Source organism: Protopterus annectens, chromosome 8.part1, assembly GCF_019279795.1.
Source record: "Protopterus annectens isolate FY-2018-M chromosome 8.part1, PAN1.0, whole genome shotgun sequence".
NCBI lineage: Eukaryota > Metazoa > Chordata > Ceratodontiformes > Protopteridae > Protopterus > Protopterus annectens.
This window is the reverse complement of record NC_056742.1, coordinates 230816416-230831285: the sequence shown is the minus strand read 5'-3', so window position 1 is coordinate 230831285 and position 14870 is coordinate 230816416.

Below are 14870 nucleotides of genomic sequence, written 5' to 3'. Positions count from 1 at the left end.
CATGAATGGAGAAAGGAAACAGTCATCTCTCTGCACAAAGGTGGGCCATCTACAGACCCTGGAAGCTATAGATCCCTAAGTCTCACTAGTCTTATATGCAAAGCCATGGAAAGGATTATCATGGAGATGATTAACAGAGATATAGTAAACCTCCAGACACTGAACCCAACCTAGTTTGGTTTTGCCAAGGGCAGACCATGCCTACTCAACCTGGTGGACTTCTTTGAAAAGGTCACCAAAGCAATGGATGAGGTAAAAATCATTCTCACTGCCTACCTTGACTTGACCAAGGCATTTGACACAATACCCCACTCGGACATTATTGGCAATCTCAAGAGGTTAGGTACAAACCCATATGTCACCCAGTGGATAGCCTACTGGCTCACAGATAGGGCCCAGGAAGTTAGAACTGGGGCGTCCACCTCTACAAAGAGGCTAATCAGAAGTGGAATCCCTCAGGGATTAGTCCTTGGACCTCTCCTTTTTGGCATTAACTTCTCAGAAGTCAAAGCCAATGTCAATGGTGTCTGGATGATTAAGTTTGCAGATGACTGCAAATTAGGAGCTGTCACTGAATCTCATACTGGCACAAATGTTCTCCAGGAGGGGCTGACACAGGCAAACAACTGGTGTCAGAGCCATGGACTAAAACTAAATGCCAAAAATGCACAATAGTATCCTTTGAGAACTCATCCATCCATGGTAACTATCATATTGATAACACACCCCTTAGATTGTAGTTAGGGACTAAGGGACACACATATATAGGTTCATAGGTGTGTACTAGGCTAATGGCCCTGGGGCCTTTACAAGCTTAGCCCATAGAAGTGCCCTGGCATTGTGTCATCTGTCATTAGTTCCCAGTGCCTCTATCTAGTAGAGCCACTGGAGTGATCCCCGGAGGTGAACTTTCTATTACCCATCCACTCATTAAGATTTCACTTGAAGAGGGCTAGTGAGGTGCTCTGCCTGACATGCATGGGAAGTCTATTCCAGAGCATGGGTAGTCTCTGGGTTATGAACCTGTCCCTCCAGCATGTTCTGTTGATTGTGGTAATGAGGTTGAGGTCTCTAGAGCATGTGGTGCAGAGGGATTGGGATTTCTTAAGATGTAGCATTTCTAACAGAACTGGGTCAGACATGGCTTTATAAGTCAAGCAGAGATCACCTCTTAGTAGATGATATGAGACAGAGAATAGCTGGAGTTTTTAGAGTCTGTCCATGTAGAACATGTGTTTAAGGCCTAGGATCATTTTTGTGAGGTACATTTGTGGCCTCTCCAACTGTTGCAGGTGTCTAGTGAGGTACGTGCCAAATGGGGCATTATACTCTTATGATTGGTATAATGAGGGAAGAGTAGAGAGAAATGATGAACTCTTTTTTTCCTGGATGCAAAACCTTTGGTAATGAGATGTGCCACATAGAAGGACTTTCTGACCATAGTGGCAATGTGATGGTCGAAGGAGAGGTTGCTGTCAACCTGTGTCCCCAGATCTCTTATAACGCTTTCAGTGTTCAGTGGGCTACCATCACTGTGGTAATTAGTGGGAACTGAGTTTTTCCCAAAGGGGATGACTACGCATTTTTTGACATTAAGCTTAATGCCATAGTTTTGACACCAGTCATTGGTCTCAGTGAGGCCTTTCTGTAGGATGTCTGCATCACTTGGGGAGCTAATAATGGCTTCCAGCTTGTAGCCATCTGCAAATTTGGTCAGCCAGAGTCCCTCTGTGATGGTGTGGACTTCTGAGAAGTAGATGCCAAACAGGACAGGGCCCAGGACTAATCCCTGTGGGACTCCACTCTTGACTGGTTGGCAATCTGACTTGGAGTCCATTACTTTCACACTGTGAGTTCTGTCTGTGAGCCAATTTGCAACTCACCTAACGATATAGGGACTGATGCCTAGTTTGCTGAGTTTATCAATAATTCCTGAGTGAGGAATGGTATCAAAGGCCTTGACCAAATCGTAGGTAGGCTGTATGAACTACATTACCTTCATCCACTGCTCTGGTGACTGAGTCAAAGAAGTAAACCAGGTTGAGCAGGCATGATCTACCTTTCACAAAAACAAATTGTGTGGGATCTAGAGTTTGGAGAGTCTCTATATCCTTGTTAAATAGGTCCATGATGATGTGCTCCATAGCCTTACATATCAGACTTGTCAGGCTAATAGGGTGATAATTTCCAGGTTCTGTAATCACTCCTCCTTTATGAAGAGAAATGACTGTAGCAGTGCACAATTCTGTAGGAACAAAGTCTGAGGTGAGGCTGTGAGTGAACAGAGCACACAGATGTTGTACCAGTTTATTTTGTAATTCATGTAGAACACAGCCAGGGATATTGCCCGGTCCCATGGAAGCGGCATTCTTGGTCTTAGACAATGCAGCTTTAACCTGTGCTGTAGTAATGTTGGGTGCCTGGCATTTTTCCGGTATTGAGATTGGTCTTTTGAGGGGGGGGGGGGACGAGTAAAGCTGGCACTGAATCTGTTGGCCAGTATGTTGGCAATATATGTTGGCTCAGTATAGGAGGTACCATTGTGTAGTAACTCAGAGCAAATCTGGGTATTGCCATGGAGATCATTGAAATAACTATAGAAGGCTTTGTGGTTGTTTTTAGTGTCTGTTGCAATTCTGCCTTCATAGATGGCTTTGGAGGTTTTGATGAGGGATCTCAACTTTTTGTTGAGGCTAATAAGAGAATTTTTCCAGTCTTGGGACTTCAACTTTTTCTGCAACAGTTTCTTCCTTCTGTTGTAGAGTTTATTAATGGCAGGTGATCACCAGATTGGTTTCCTTTTTTTGGAGGAGAACATCTTGGTTCTGTTGGGTATGGCTAGTTCCATGCATTTATGTATGTGTTTGTAGAGTGCATTGGTGTATGATTCAGCAGTCATGCATATATTTTCCATTGGCATGGGTGCTGTGAAGTTAGCCACCTCTGTTTTTAGGAGTCCAAAGTCAGCTTTGGAGAAGTTTTTCATGGTTGATACCTTTGTGGGGGGTGTGGGTGAGATGTGGATTTCCATGGTGATTAGCTTGTGGTCGGATCTAATCAGGGAGGAATTGACTACTGGTGTAGTGCAACAGTTGCCCATGTTAGTAATAACCAGGTCAAGGATGTTGCTTCCTATAGTGGGGGTAAGAATGAGTTGGTCCATGGTATTGGAATTGATGAATTCCAGGAAGCATTGGGCCAGTGCATTGGTGCATGAGTAGTTTTCCCAGCTGCTAGAGGGGTAGTTGAAGTCACCTAGTATGAGAGTGTTTGGTGGATCATAATAGCTTCCAGAGTGCTTAGGAATGTGGAATGAGAGTCTTGGGACATGGTTGGGGACCTATAGCAGGCTACGACCTGAATCGTCATCTTACCCAATGTTAGTTGTACCTGGAGTATCTCAGATGATTTATGCTGGGTTACTAGTCTGGAGGTGTGCACAGCCTTTATGAATATGGAGACACCACCCCACTTTGGAGATTCATTCCATGTTCTGGGGCCAAAAGGTGTGGAATAAGTTATAGCCTGGTAGAGCAGGGGTGCTTTCTGCTGCTTTAAACCAGGTCTGCATTACAGCACAAATGTCGATGCTCTCCATTTTGAGGAGTGCTTTGAGTGAGTGTATCTTGGGATTTAGACTTCTAACATTGAGCAGCATGACCCTCAGATTGCATTTATTTATAGCAATTTAGCCTTTCACCATCAGGTGTCTGCAGTGGTGAGGAAATCATTCTGCTTTGCACAACTTATAAACAAAGGTACGGCATCTAAGTCCTAGGAAGTCATTATTACACTGTATTCAGCGTTCATCAGACCTATTATTGAGTACAAGGCCCCCTTAGCTATGTACCTAACCAGGCATATCCAACAACTGGAACAGCCTCAGAGGTTCCTCACTAAAAGAATACAGGATGTAAGTTAAATGTTCATTGCAGATCACCTCAAGGCCCTATCCCTGCATTTTGTCTCCTATAGGCTTTTCACGGGAGATTTATGGCTGACAAGCAGGGCATTCCCAGACCCCATTCTGATAGACCTTCTGCATATCCACAAAACAATAAGCACCAGAATTACCCATTCTAAAGACTTAAACCTTACCTGTGATATAAACAGGTCCTACTGGAGAGATAGGTATTTATCCCAGAGACTACCATGTCTATGGAACAGGCTCCCCACCCATGTGAAGCAGAGTTCCTCCCTAGCCCAATTCAAATGCAACTTGGACAATTGCATGAGAAACCAGAAATTCATCCCTGGTTTGGTACCTATGTCTCTAATGGACACAGGTAATCTGTAAATGGTTCATCTTCCAAATCCCTGCTTACACTTAACAAGAGTATCAGAACTTGTCAGAGATTTAGGATGCATGGCTAGGCTTAAAACAGCCACTGTGGTCATTAGCCTAGTAAACACCTATGAACTATGAACCTATAAATCAAGAAGGTCTTCCTTTAAATAATTTTCTTTTGGATTGAGAGTTTAGTCTTTGCTCTCTGATTCCTTTGTGTAATTTACAGAAAATTCCAGAAAATCTTTCTGTGACATATCCTCTTCAGATGCACCCTCTGCTGCTCCTTCATATAGGAACTCTTTGGCTCATCAGTCTGCAACATTACCTGTGTCAGAGTTACCACTGCATCCTGATCCATCCTGTACGGTGCAGCTTCAACTGGACTTTAATATCAATCTATTATGGAAGGTTCCACAGCATCATTGTGTTTTAAATCTTCCTCAGATGCTTCCTTCTCCACCTGTTGCTCCTTAATCTGGGACCTGTAATTCCATCATGCTGTAACATTGACTATGCTGGATTCTTGTGCAAGTAAAACAAAAAAGTTTCAGGTAGCCAAACGCTGTCACAAACACCAAGGGACCACAATGAAATAAACCAAAGTTGTTTTTATTAAAACAAACTGAACACTTTCACCAAGATGTATCAAGACTTCTTCAGAGTGATACCATAATGAAAAAAAGGCTCTGTTTTATACCCACATGAATTAAAATGTGTTGAAACACACCCCCTAATTAAAACAGTTCACATTAAAGGTGTAATACATTAGTAACAAAAAAAGTGCTTAATACTACTGCATCCAAAATACTTAATCATCATAAGAACTTCACCAACTTGATTAAAAAACTATAACAAAAAGTATGTTGTATTACTTTTAAACATGATATGATTTCAACCTCAATTCACTCACAATGGAAACCTGGTCATTAAGGCCAGGAAACTTATAAGCATTAAGCTTAAGTTGCCATGCCAACTCCCTTAGTTCCAATAAGTCCTCCCAGGGACCACCTCTAGGATTTATTGCCACACAATCAAGACCAAAAAACAAGAATAAGTGATCTGTGTAAGTACTCATTTGGACACTAATAAATCAAGACCACCATCACTCAAGTGAATGCCATCCTCTCTTTCCCATATTCTACCCATAGCCAAAAAAAAATACCAATGTTATATTACTAGCAAAGTTAGAGAAATCAGTGTCTGTGCCACCCTAACAAATTTCCTTCCTGATTTGGTAACTGTTTTTTTGATTGTCCTTGTCCAAACAACCCTTGGTATAATAGCTGGCCAGTGGCCAGGAAAGTACCAATGAAGTTCTAGTACATCTTTAATAATACAAGATAACAGTCTTCTCACTCATACTTTATCCAGGTCGTTCCCACTCAAATGAACAATAACCACCTTATCCAAACTAGCTGACAACTGAAGCACCTTCACCACTGGTAATAAATGATGTGACATCAAAACTCCTTCCTCTTCATACAAAATCCTAACATTGCTGAGCCCCATCCAGCTTCCATTTCTCATAACAGCTGACCTCTTAGTAGCCCAATGCGCATAAGGGTTGTCAGTAATAAGCACACTCTTGTGACCTGCTATTATATCCACAGACTGTTGACCAACAGAGTAATGATAAACTACTGCTAAAACCTAACATAGCCACATGTAAATCCGAAGCCATGCACTTGACAAAGAAAATATAAGTATCTAAAGTACATAGGGCAAAACGCAAGCCTGCAATAGACTCACACCCATTGCGTCTCTCCCCTGATTCACTTTCTCATGTCACTATATTATAGGTTCATAGGTTCATACTAGGCTATCTGCCCTAGGGCATTTATAAGCCTAGCCAGAGTGTGTTTGGCTTTCGCCACCCATTTTAAATTAATTTTGCTATGCCCTTTTTCGAGGTTAGTATACTGTGCCTCTGTCGAACAGTGACACAGAAGTGATACCCGGGGTAAACCTACGATCTCCCATCCACTCATCAAGATTCCTGTTGAAGAGAGTCAATGAGGGACTCTGCCTAACCTGGACTGGGATTTTATTCCAGAGTGAAGGGAGCCTCTGGGTTATGAATCTGTCCCTCCAGCATGTCCTATTTATTTCAGTGCCGAGGTTCAAATCTCTCGAGCACGTAGCTCGATGGGATTTGGATTTTCTGAGGTGCAGCATGTCCATTAATTCCGGGTTGGACATGGCTTTATACGTCAGACACAGATTGCCTCTGAGCAGGCGGTATGCCACTGAGTAGAGCTGGAGTTTCTTTAACTGGGCAGCATATGGCATCTGTTTGAGCCCTTTGATCCTCTTGGTGAGGTACTTTTGGGGTCTTTACAGTTGCTGCAGGTGTCTGGTAAGGTTCATCCCAAAAGGGGCATTGTACTCAATTATGGTCCTGATGAGGGATGAGTAAAGAGGCACGATGACCTCCCCTGATCTAGATGTGAATCCCTTCATGATTAGGTGGGCTATATAAAATGTTTTTCTAACCACTTTGGCCACGTGGTTGTCAAATGAGAGATTGCTATCAACTTGGGTCCACAGGTCCCTAATTACTTCTTCTGTACTTAATGGATTACCACCTATGTGGTAATTTGTGGGCACTTTGTTTTTGCCAAAGGGGATGACTATACACTTTTTGGCGTTTAGCTTGAGGCCATGACTCTGGCACCATTTTTCTTTTTCTATGAGGCCCTTTTGGAGGATGCTTGTGTCAGCTGGAGAGTCGATTATGGCACCCAGTTTGCAGTCATCTGTGAACTTGGTCAGCCATAGCCCTTGCATGTTGGCCTGTACCTCCGAGAAATATATACCGAACAAGAGAGGTCCCAGGACTGAGCCTTGTGGAACGCCACTTATAACTGGTTTGGAGTCTGACATGGCTCCAGCAATTCTAACCATGTGGGTTCTGTCCTTGAGCCAGTTTGCAACCCATCTAGTGACATAGGGGTTTATATTTAAGCTGGTGAGCTTATCTATAATGCTTTAGTGGGGTATTGTATCAAAGCCTTTTGCGAGGTCCAGGTAGGCTGTGTGGACCACCTTCCCCTCGTCAATGGACTTGGTGACTGTTTCAAAGAAATTGACCGGGCTTAAGAGGCAGGATCTGCCCTTAACAAAGCTGAACAGGGTAGGATCCAGTGTCTGTAGGTCCACAATATCTTTATTTATGAGGTCCATGATGATCTTTTCCATAGCTTTGCAGACCAAGCTAGTCAGGCTTATGGGGTGATAGTTTCCAGGATCCGTTGAGGCACCACCTTTGTGGAGAGGGACCACTGTTGCTGTACGCCACTCTTTGGGTACATATCCTGTAGTAAGGCTGAGATTGAACAGTAGTTTTATGTTTGGGTTTAGCTCTTCTTGGAGTTCATGTAGGACACAGCCCGGGACACCGTCTGGTCCCATTGATGCTGTGTTTTTTGCTTTGGAGAGGGCGGCTCTTACCTGAGCATCTGAGATGTCAGGGGGCAGCACTCTGCTGGGATAGATATTTGCCCTTTTGATGGGGAGGGGGGGAGAAGTTTGCTCTGAACCTGTCAGCTAGAATGTTGGCAATGTCTGTGGGTTTGGTGTATTTTTTGTCATTTTGGACTAATTCTGAGCATATCTGGGAATTCCTACCCAGGTTCCTAACATAACTAAAGAAAGCCTTGTGATTATCCTTAGTGTCCTGTGCAATTTTTCTCTCGAAGCTGGCCTTAGACGATTTTATGAGTGCCCGTAGTTTTTTGCTAATACTGATCAGAGATGCCTTCCCTTTTTGGGATTTTGCTCTATCATGTAGTAGCTTCCTCCTTCTATTGTATAGTTTGCTTATGGCTGGGTCCACCAGACAGGATGTCTGCCGCTTCCTCCTTCTATTGTATAGTTTGCTTATGGCTGGGGTCCACCAGACAGGACGTCTGCCTTTGGAGGATTGGGTCTTGGTTTTATTTGGGATTGCATAATCCATGCATTCCTGAAGGTGTTCATAGAATGCGTTTATAAAGGATTCTGTGGTCTGGGCCGTATTTTCCACAGGCCCGGGGGCTTTGCAGGATTCCACCTCGGTTTTGAGGAGTGTGAAATTTGCTTTAGAGAAGTTTTTCACTGTGGTTTTCTGGGCAGAGGGTGGGGTCGGGATGTGAATATCCAGTGTGATTAGTTTATGGTCTGATCTTACCAGTGAGGGATACACTTCTGGTCTGGAGCATAGAGTCCCCATGTTGGTGATGATCAGGTCCAGTATGTTTTCCCCTCTTGTGGGAGTGGTAACAAGTTGTTGCATAGCATTTGAGTTTATAAATTCTAGGAACCTTTGGGCTAGGTTGTTGGAGCTAGAGTTATGCTCCCAGTCTATGTTTGGGTAGTTGAAGTCGCCCAATATAATGGTGCTTGGAGAGACCTTCATATTTTCCAATGTTCTCAGGAAGGCCAAGTGGGGTTCCTGGGTTTGGGAGGGTGGTCTGTAGCAGGCTATAAACTGGAAGGCAGTTTTTACCCACTGTTAGTTGCACATGGATAGTCTCTGATGCTTTGTGCTGTGCCACCAACTTGGAGGTGTGGATATCTTTGACGAATATTGATACTCCCCCTCCTTTTATGGTTCAGTCCAAGTTTTGGGGCCGAAAAGCATGGTATGAGGTATAACCTGGTAGTGCTGGGGTACTCTCGGGAGCCTTGAACCAGGTTTCTGTTACTGCACAGATATCGATGTTCTCCGTGCTAAGGAGAGTTTCGAGTGCGCACATCTTGAGGTTTAGACTTCTGGCGTTGAGTAGCATTACTCGTAGTTTCTTATCCCTTGTGATACCTATGGAGGTGGGTTTGTCTTTTGAGCCTTGCCTAAAAAAGGCACTATGGGGGTAGCAAGAGCCTTTGCCAATATCCGAAAGCCCAGGGGTGATAGGTGCAAGCCGTCCCTAGTGAAGCATCGTGGCTTGTCGAGCATGTCATCCCAGGCTGACAGGCATTGGATCCCCTTTGAATGACACCAATACTTAAGCCAATTGTTGAAATTGATCATCTTGTCTTCATATTGTGGCATCATTCTTGGTGAGGGTAAGATGCTACTCAAGGTCAGGGTCATACCAGCCTGGGCTACATGCTCAGAGAGCTCCTCTATGTTTCTTTTCATGTAGTCCAGGGAGGTACGTCTCAGGTCATTCACACCAGCATGGACAATGACTGAGTCATATTTGTACTTGCCTTGGAGTGACCTGAGTGCTTGTGTTATGTGGCGGATCCTAGCGCCCGACAGGCAGCTTACCGTGACCTTCTCCTTGTTCAGCCTGGTGAGCAGGACATCAGTGTGCCTAATGATAGCGTCACCTATTACAAGTGTATCAGGTGTGTTGTTTAGCTTTAAGGGCTATGAATATTCAGCACACTGGCTATGTGTTGCACGTGTTTTGTTTTGTGGTAGCGGTTGCTTGGGTGTCTGCTTTGGAGGTCTCTGCTGCTTACGCAGATTTTTATTTAGAGCCTCCGAGTATGTTTTTGTGTGTTTATGTGTTTGGTTTGCTGTCGTGGTAGGTCTATGTGAGACTGGAATTGTAGTGAATGTGGTTTCCTTCCCCTCCTGACTGGTTACGCCAGTACTGAGTTGAGAGAGCTTAGCCTCCAGTTTGGCTATATGGTTGCATCTCTCACATGTGTTGGAATTTGGTGGGAGGAGGAGAGGGTTGTCTGTGTACATGAGGCAGTTGTAACATTGCCTCAAGATTCCTAGATTCACCAGCTGGACATATTACTTTATACCTTACTGATACCTCCTACTTCTCAGCACCTTACGTTATACCTCACTGATACCTTCTACTTCTCAGTACCTTACGTTATACATTACTGGTACCTCCTACTTCTCAGCACATTACTTTATACCTTACTGATACCTCCTATTACTCAGCACCTTACGTTATACCTTACTGATACCTCCTACTACTCAGCACCTTACGTTATACATTACTGGTACCTCCTACTTCTCAGCACATTACTTTATACCATACTGATACCTCCTACTTCTCAGTACCTTACCTTATACCTTACTGATACCTCCTACTTCTCAGAATCTTACCATATACCTTACTGATACCTCCTACTTCTCACAACCTTACCTTATACCTTACTGATGCCTCCTACTACTCAGCACCTTACGTTATACCTTACTGATACCTCCTACTTCTCAAAACCTTACCTTATACCTTACTGATACCTCCTTCTACTCAGTACCTTACGTTATACCTTACTGATACCTCCTACTACTCAGCACCTTACGTTATACCTTACTGATACCTCCTACTTCTCAAAACCTTACTTTATACCTTACTGATACCTCCTACTTCTCAGAACCTTACTTTATATTTTACTGATACCTTCTATTTCTCAGAACCTTACTTTATACCTTACTGATACCTCCTACTTCTCAGAACTTTACCTTATACCATACTGATGCCTCCTTATTCTCAGCACCTTACCTTATACCTTACTGATACCTCCTACTTCTCAGAACCTTACCTTATACCTTACTGAAACCTCCTACTTCTCAGCACCTTTCCTTATACCTTACTGATACCTCCTAATTCTCAGAACTTTACCTTATACCTTACTGATAGCTCCTAATTCTCAGCACCTTACCATATACCTTACTGATACCTCCTACTTCTCAGCGCTTTACCTTATTCCTTACTGATGCCTCCAACTTCTCAGCACTTTACCTTATACCTTAGTGATGCCTCCAACTTCTCAGCACTTTACCTTATACCTTATTGATACGTCCTACTTCTCAGCACCTTTCCTTATACCTTACTGATACCTCCTACATCTCAGCACCTTTCCTTATACCTTACTGATGCTCCTATTTCTCAGCACCTTTCCTTATACCTTACTGATTCCTCCTACTTCTCAGAACCTTACCTCGTACCTTACTGATACCTCCTACTACTCAGCACCTTATGTTATACCTTACTGATACCTCCTACTTCTCAAAACCTTACTTTATACCTTACTGATACCTCCTACTTCTCAGAACCTTACTTTATATCTTACTGATACCTTCTATTTCTCAGAACCTTACTTTATACCTTACTGATACCTCCTACTTCTCAGAACTTTACCTTATACCATACTGATGCCTCCTTATTCTCAGCACCTTACCTTATACCTTACTGATACCTCCTACTTCTAAGAACCTTACCTTATACCTTACTGAAACCTCCTACTTCTCAGCACCTTTCCTTATACCTTACTGATACCTCCTAATTCTCAGAACTTTACCTTATACCTTACTGATAGCTCCTAATTCTCAGCACCTTACCATATACCTTACTGATACCTCCTACTTCTAAGAACCTTACCTTATACCTTACTGAAACCTCCTACTTCTCAGCACCTTTCCTTATACCTTACTGATACCTCCTACATCTCAGCACCTTTCCTTATACCTTACTGATGCTCCTATTTCTCAGCACCTTTCCTTATACCTTACTGATTCCTCCTACTTCTCAGAACCTTACCTCGTACCTTACTGATGCCTCCTACTTCTCAGCACCTTTCCTTATACCTTACTGATACTTCTTACTTCTTAGCACCTTTCCTTATACCTTACTTATGCCCCCTACTTCTCAGAACCTTTCCTTATACCTTACTGATTCCTCCTACTTCTCAGAACCTTACCTTATACCTTACTGATGCCTCCTATTTCTCAACACCTTTCCTTATACCTTACTGATGTCTCCTACTTCTCAGAATCTTACCTTCTACCTTACTGATACAGCCTACTTCTCAGCACCTTACCTTATACCTTACTGATGCCTCCTACTTCTCAACACCTTACCTTATACCTTACCGAAGCCTCCTACTTCTCAGAAGCTTACCTTATACCTTACTGAAGCCTCCTACTTCTCAGAACCTTACCTTATACCTTACGTATGCCCTCTACTTCTCAAAACTTTCTTTATACCTTACTGATTCCTCCTACTCCTCAGAACCTTACCTTATACCTTACTGATGCCTCCTACTTCTCAGAACCTTACCTTATACCTTACTGATGCCTCCTACTTCTCAGCACCTTTCCTTATACCTTACTGATTCCTCCTACTTCTCAGAACCTTACCTTATACCATACTGGTACCTCCTACTTCTCAGAACCTTACCTTAGACCTTACTGATACCTCCTACTTCTCAGCACCTTTTCTTATACCTTACTGATGCCTCCTACATCTCAGACCCTTACCTTCTACCTTACTGATACCACCTACTTCTCAGCACCTTACCTTATACCTTACTGAAGCCTCCTACTTCTCAGAACCTTATCTTATACCTTACTGAAGCCTCCTACTTCTCAGAACCTTACCTTATACCTTACTGAGGACTCCTACTTCTCAGCACCTTATCTTATGCCTTACTGATACCTCCTACTTCTCAAAACCGTACCTTATACCTTACCGATGCCTCCTTCTTCTCAGCACCTTTCCTTATACGTTACTGGTACCTCCTACATCTCAGCACCTTTCCTTATACCTTACTGATGCCTCCTACTTCTCAGAACCTTACCTTATACCGTACTGATACCTCTTACTTCTCAGCACCTTTCCTTTTACCTTACTGATACCTCCTACTTGTCAGCACCTTACTTTATACTTTACTGATACCTCCTACTTCTCAGAACCTTTCCTTATACCTTAGTGATGCCTCCTACTTCTCAGAACCTTACCTTATACCTTACTGATACCTCCTACTTCTCAACACCTTTCCTTATACCTTACTGATATCTCCTACTTCTCAGCACCTTACTTTATACCTTACTGATACCTCCTACTTCTCAGCACCTTACTTTATACCTTACTGATACCTCCTACTTCTCAGCACCTTACCTTATAGTTGATTTATTTCATCTTTGACACAAATAGGTCATGTTAAACTTTAAAGACCTAAGCTAATCCACCTTATTGAGTTGTGTGTGTGTGTGTGTGTGTGTGTGTGTGTGTGTGTGTGTGTGTGTGTGTGTGTGTGTGTGTGTCTGCGTTTCACTTTAGCCAAGTAGTTTTGTAGAAATAATTTTACACATGAAAGAAAGAAAATAAAATGAAGGATAAACAATAGAGTCTACATCTGAAACTTTCACAACAATAAGCATATCCTCATCCACAGACAACAGCAAACTAGACATAGATATATCATTCTGCAAGACTTTATGTGGTCAGCATTATGCTTTAGATGAATTCAGCTTCATGTTTTCTAAAAATGTTTCATTTATATCTACAAGTTAGAAACTAAAGTACATTACAGTAATACTTTTGAACAAAATGTTCTTTTGAATGCTCGCAGCTTATAAATAAACATTAAAACCAGCCCCCTGCAGTTAGTTGCACTGTTTTGAAAAGATTGGAAACATATTGTACTTTTTAAAATTATCAGGGCACATGTAATTTAAGATGTTTTGTAACATTTAACAACCTGTAATGTAACAGCAACTGCAGTCTAAATAAAAGTGGAAAATTTCACTAAAAAACATTGAAACTTTTTCTAATTTATTTCTGCCTGCTCATTCAAATAAATGGAACATAATTTAAAACATGCCAGTTTTCTTTTTATCTAAAAATGTAAGGATAACATGTTTTCTTCATGAATAGTGCCTTTCCTATATTTGTTTACTAAAAATGTACTGTTACAATTTCAGAATATTTCCTAGTTAACTGTTCTTTTTCAGTTAAGAAGGCTTAGTTTACTTTTCACAATTGCTTTGCCAGTACTATACTAAGTGCATCAATGCTCATGTGTCTCGTTACAAAGTCAGTATTTCTGATAGCCTGTGCTGTATTGTAAACCCAATCTAAAGTGATAGATTATTTAACAAAAACAGAAAGCAGAGGAAATCCTGAGGCAAGTTGGACTTGGCAGAAAAATAAATATAGTTGTGAAGCTAATTCTGGGAATACTGTACAGTATGCTTAATGTAGAACTAAACTCCTTAATCAAGAGCTCCTAAAATAAACACAGCATTTTTCATTCACAGCAAAGTAAACTCTGTCTCTTCCTTCTCTGCTTGCTGTTGTGCAAATCTCTGCATCATTGCCACTGTATAAAATTATGTTATAGGCTTCAGGATTTCTTTGCCTGGGAACAATCATTTCTACTGCTGTGCTTAACATTTCTGCTTTCTGAATCTGATAGACTCATTGCTTGGATATTTGAGAAACTGATTGCAACTACTTGCATTGCATTTTTTTTCTTTTTTTAAAAAAACACAGTAACGTGTTAGAAAAATTAGAAGCACAGATAAGACACCACCATTATGCTGCACAATAAACATTTCATAACTGTCCAAATGTTGATTTACAACTTATAGTGGAGGTAAAGTGCTGAAAGATTAAAAATCACCATACACTGTAACTCAGGGCTTGCACACAAATGCAGTCATCTACAAAGTTGGGGGCACAACATGACTGGGGAGGATATTGCCAATCCACATAAAATCTTCTAACTTATGTCACTGACAGTTTCCATGATCAAAACTGATACCACAGCGACCATATATAAACTAAAAGTATATTCAGTCATTTTATCCTACTGTCTTCTGCAAATAAAAGCAACCTTT